A 6,153-nucleotide genomic window follows, 5' to 3' on the forward strand; every position below is an offset into this window, starting at 1 on the left:
GTGCACCTGGAGCCACCAGTGTTCCCACAATCCAAGCAGCTCTGCCACCTCTGCACCCGGTCCTCACCAGTACATACCTAAAGAGTGCTCCAGGGAAGCCTTGGGGGCAGACTCCTGGGGTGGCCTACACACAGAGGTGGGGATAAAACAACAGCTGAGCCCCAGGGGTAGAGCAACTAAGGAAGGGGATTGAAAATTTTTCTATCAGCTCCACAAGCTGCAGATTAAATCCCTGTGAACAGCTAAGTAGACCCTACATCTATGCAATATCTGAATGGACAGTGTGTGTTCCCACAAATGAAAATGCTGGAGCACCACAGAATTCCCGGCCCCAAGGAATATTAATCAGTGAGAGCTCTCACGGAGGCATCCACCTTAATCCAAGATGTGGCACCACCCAACTGCCTGCAGCCCCCAGTGTTGGACGCCTCAAACCAAACAACAAACAAGAGAGGAACACAAACTCACCCTTGAGCAGACAGGCTGCCTAAAGTCATACTAAGCTCACAAACACCCTAAAACACAACACCTGACATGGTCCTGCCCATCAGAGGGAAAAGACTCAGCTGCACCCATCAGAATGCAGGCACCAGTCCCTCCTACCAGGAAGCCTACAGGGGACACTGGACCAAACTCACCCACTAAGAGCAGAGATTGAAGCAAAATGAACTACAACCATGTAGCTTGGGGAAAGGAGACCTCAAGCACAGTAAATTGGACAAAATGAGATGACAGAGAAATATGTTACAGATGAAGGAGCAAGGTGAAAACCTACAAGACCAAATAAATGAAGATGAAATAGGCAATCTACCTAAAAAAAAAAAATCAGAGTAATGATAGTAAAGATGATCCAAAATCTTGGAAATAGAATGGAGTCACAGATTGGAAGATAAAAGAAATGACTAACAAGGACCTAGAAGAACTAAAGAAAAAAATTCAGTGATGAACAACATAATAACTGAAATGAAAAATACAATAATAGCAGAATAACTGAGGCAGAAGAACGAATATGTGTGCTGGAAGATAGAATGGTTGAAATAACTGCAGCAGAGTGGAATAAAGAAAAAAGAATGAAAAGAAATGAAGACAGTCTCAGAGATCTCTGGGACAACATTAAGCACAACAACATTCGAATTATGGGGGTCCCAGAAAAAGAAGAGAAAGGGAAAGGGCCTGAGAAAATATTTGAAGGGATTACAGTTGAAAAATTCCCTGACTTGGGACAGGAAATAGTCAATCAAATCCAGGAAGCACAGAGAGTCCCCTACAGGTTAAACCCAAGGAGGAACATGATGAGACACACATTAATAAAACTAACAAAAATTACAGAGAAAAAATTTTAAAAGGAGCAAGGGAAAAGCAACAAATAGCAGACAAAGGAACACTCATAAGGTTATCTGCTGATTTTTCAGCAGAAATTATGCAGGCCAGAAGAGAGTGGCAGGATATATTTAAAGTGATAAAAGGGAAAAACCATCAAACAAGATTACTCTACCCAACAAGGATCTCATTCAGATTCAATGGAGAAATCAAAAGCTTTACAGACAAGCAAAAGTTAAGAGAATTCACCACCATGAACCCAGCTTTACAAGAAATGCTAAAGGAACTTCCCTAGGCAGGAAACAAAAGAGAAGGAAAAGACCTACAAAAACAAACCCAAGACAATTAAGAAAATGATAATAAGAACACACACTTTGATAATTACCTTTAATGTAAGTGGATTAAATGCTCCAACTAAAAGACACAGACTGGCTGAATGGATACAAAAACAAGACATGTGTGTATGCTGTCTACAAGAGACCCACTTCATACCTAGGGACACATACAGACTGAAAGTGAGGGGATGGAAAAAATATTCCATGCAACTGGAAATCAAAAGAAAGTTGGAGTAGCAATACTCATATCAGATAAAATAGACTTTAAAATAAAGACTTGTAAGAGACAAGGAAGGGCACTACATAATGATCAAGGGATCAATCCAAGAAGAAGCTATAACAATTATAAATATTTATGCAACAAATATAGGAGCATTTTAACACATAAGGCAAATGCTAACAGCCATAAAGGGGAACTCAACAGTAACACAGTCATAGTAGGGGATGTTAACACCCCACTTTCACCAGTGTACAATTCATCCAGACAGAAAATTAATCAGGAAACACAAGCTTTACAAGACAGAGTAGACCAGATAGATTTAATTTATATTTATAGGACATTCCACGCAAAAGCAGAAGAATACACTTTTTTTCTCAAGTGCACACAGAACATTCTCCAGGATAGATCACATTTTGGGTCACAAAGCAAGCCTCAGTAAATTTAAGAAAACTGAAATCATAGCAAGCATCTTTTCTGACCACAACACTATGAGATTAGATATCAATTAGAGGAAAAAAATCTGTTACATATACAAACAGAGGGAGGCTAAACAATATGCTACTGAATAACCAAGAGATCATTAAAGAAATCAAAGACGAAATTTTAAAAAATACCTAGAAAGAAATGAAAATGAAAACACAAAAACACAAAAAGTATGGGATGCCACAAAGGCAGTTCTAAGAGGGAAGTTTATAGCAATACATTGCTACCTCAATAAACAAGAAAAATCTCAAAAAAACAACTTAAACTTACACCTAAAGCAATTAGAGAAAGAAGAGAAGAAAGCCCTAAAACTTAGTAGAAGAAAAGTAATCATAAACATAAGAGCAGAAATAAATGAAAAAGAAATGAAGAAAACAACAGTAAAGATCAATAAAACTAAAAGCTGCTTCTATGAGAAGACAAACACAATTGATAAACCTTTAGCCAGACTCATGAAGAAGAAAAGGGAGGGGATACAAATCAACAAAATTAGAAAAAAAAAAAGAAGTTACAAATGGCACTGCAGAAATACAAAGGATAATAAGAGACTACTACAAGCAACTGTATGCCAATAAAATGGAAAACCTGGAAGAAATGGACAAATTCATAGAACAGTAAAACTTTCCAAGACTGAATCAGGATGAAATAGAAAATATGAAGAAACAAATCACAACACTGAAATTGAAACTATGATTTAAAATATTTTAACAAACAAAAGCCCAGGACCAGATGGCTTCACAGGCAAATTATATCAAATATTTAGAGAAGAACTAAAACCTATCCTTCTCACTCATCCAAAATATTGCAGCAAGAGGAACACTCCCAAACAGATTCTATGAGGCCACCATCACCCTGATACCAAAACCAGACAAAGATATCACAAAAAAGAAAATTACAGGCCAATATCACTGATGAACAGAGACACAAAAATCCTCAACAAAATACCACCAAAAAGAATCCAACAACAAATTAAAAGGATCATAAATAATGATCAAGTGAGCTTTATTCCAGGAATGCAAGAATTCTTCAATATATGCAAATCAATCAATTTGATACAACATATTAACAATTTGAATGGTAAAAACCATATGATCATCTCAATAGATGCAGAAAAAGCTTTTGACAAAATTCTACACCTATTTATGAAAAAACTATTGAGAAAGTGGGCATGGAGGGAAACTACTTCAACATAATATAGGCCATGTATCTCAAACCCACAGCAAACGTCATTCTCAATTGTGAAAAATTGAAAGCATTTCCTCTAAGATCAGGAACACAACAAGGGTGATCATTCTTGCCACTATTATTCAACATAGTTTTAGAAGGTTTTTCTTTTTTTTCTTTTCTTTTTCTTTTTCTTTTTTTTTTTTTTTTTTTTTTTTTTTTTTTTTGTATAGCCTGACTTCCTAGAGTTCATGTCAGTGTTTACACAGCTTAATGATAAGTCAATGATTTGGACAGAGATTTTGCTCAGACACCTCAAATCTGGTAAGTCATTTACCCTCTGGTGATGGGTCTGCTTGGATATGGGTTGGGGAGTTCATTTAGTGTTCAGCAGTTAGCAAGTCTGTCCTGGGTTCTTTTTTTTATTTTTTCTTAATTTAATTTTATTTATATTTTTTTAAAGCAGGTTCTTATTAGTCATCAATATTATACACATCAGTGTATACATGTCAATCCCAATCACCCAATTCATCACACCACCACCCTCTCCCACTGCGGAGCACAGGCTCCAGATGTGCAGGCTCCGTGGCCATGGTCCACAGGCCCAGCCACTCCACGGCATGTGGGATCCTCCTGGACCAGGGCACGAACCCATGTCCCCTGCATTGGCAGGTGGAATCCCAACCACTGCGCTACCTGGGAAGCCCTGCTGGAAGATTTCTAATCACAGTTTCAATTTCATTACTTGTGATTGGTCTCTTCATATTTTCTATTTCTTCCTGGTTCAGTCTTGGAAGGTTATATCTTTCTAAGAATTTGTCCATTTTTTCCAGGTTGTCCATTTTATTAGCATAGAGCTGCTTGTAGTAGTCTCTTAGCATGCTTTGTGTTTCTGCAGTGTCTGTTGTAACTTCTCCTTTTTCATTTCTAATTTTATTGATTTGAGTTCTCTCCCTCATTTTCTTGATGAGTCTGGCTAGTGGTTTATCAATTTTGTGTATCTTCTCAAAGAACCAGCTTTTAGTTTTATTCATCTTTGTTATTGTTTTCTTTTTTTTCATTTCATTTATTTCTGCTCTGACGTTTATGATTTCTTTCCTTTTGCTAACTTTGGGTTTTGTTTGTTCTTCTTTCTCTAGTTCCTTCAGGTGTAAGGTTAGATTGTTTATTTGAGATTTTTCTTGTTTCTAGGGTTCTAGGGCTTTCTTGAGGTAAGCTTGTATAGTTATAAACTTCCTTCTTAGAACTGCTTTTGCTGCATCCCATAGGTGTTGGATTGTCGTGGGGTTTTTTGGGGTTTTTTTTGTGGTACACGGGCCTCTCACTGTAGTGGCCTCTCCCATTGTGGAGCACAGGCTCTGGATGCGCAGGCTCAGTGGCCATGGATCACTGGCCCAGACGCTCCGCTGCATGTGGGATCTTCCTGGACCGGGGCACAAACCCGTGTCCCCTGCATCGGCAGGCAGACTTTCAACCACTGCATCACCAGGGAAGCCCGGATCATCGTGTTTTAATTGTCATTTGTCTCTAGGTATTTTTTGATTTTCTCTTTGATTTCTTCAGTGATCTCTTTGTAATTTAGTAAAGTATTGCTTAGCCTCCATGTGTTTGTGTTTTTTATGTTTTTTTCTCTGTAACTCATTTCTAACCTCATAGCGTTCTGGTCAGAAAAGATGCTTGATATGATTTCAATTTTCTTAAATTTACTGAGGCTTGATTTGTGACCCAAGATGTGATCTATCCTGGAGAATGTTCCATGCATACTTGAGAAGAAAGTGTAATCTGCTCTTCTTGGATGGAATGTCCTATAAATATGAATTAAATCTATCTGGTCTATTGTGTCATTTAAAGCTTCTGTTTCCTTATTTATTTTCATTTTGGTTGATCTGTCCATTGATGTGAGGTGTTAAATCCTCCACTATTATTGTGTCACTGTGTCCTCTTTTATAGCTGTTAGCAGTTGCCTTATGTATTGAGGTGCTCCTATGTTGGGTGCATATGTATTTATAGTTGTTATATCTGCTTCTTGGATTGATCCCTTGATCATTATGTAGTGTCCTTCCTTGTCTCTTGTAACATTCTTTATTGTAAAGTCTATATTACCTGATATGAGTATTGCTACCCCAGCTTTCTTTTGGTTTCCATTTACATGGAACATCATTTTCCATCCTCTCACTTTCAGTCTGCATGTGTCCCTAGGTCTGAAGTGGGTCTCTTGTAGACAGCATATATATATGGGTCTTGTTTTTGTATCCATTCATCAAGCCTGTGTCTTTTAGTTGGAGTGTTTAATCCATTTATGTTTAAGGTAGTCATTGATATGTATGTTCCTATGACCATTTTCTTAAGTGCTTTGGGTTTGTTTTTATAGGTCCTTTTCTTTTCTTGTGTTTCCCACTTAGAGAAGTTTCTTTAGCATTTGTTGTAGATCTAGTTTGGTGGTGCTGAATTCTCTTAGCTTTTGCTTGTCTGTAAAGCTTTTGATTTGTCCATCAAATCTGAATGAGATCCTTGCTGGATAGAGTAATCTTTGTTTTAGGTTCTTCTCTTTCATCACTTTAAGTATATTATGCTACTCCCTTCTGGCTTGTAGAGTTTCTGTTGAGAAATCAGCTGTTAACTTTATGGGAG

Source organism: Mesoplodon densirostris, chromosome X, assembly GCF_025265405.1.
Source record: "Mesoplodon densirostris isolate mMesDen1 chromosome X, mMesDen1 primary haplotype, whole genome shotgun sequence".
Classification (NCBI taxonomy): Eukaryota; Metazoa; Chordata; class Mammalia; order Artiodactyla; family Ziphiidae; genus Mesoplodon; species Mesoplodon densirostris.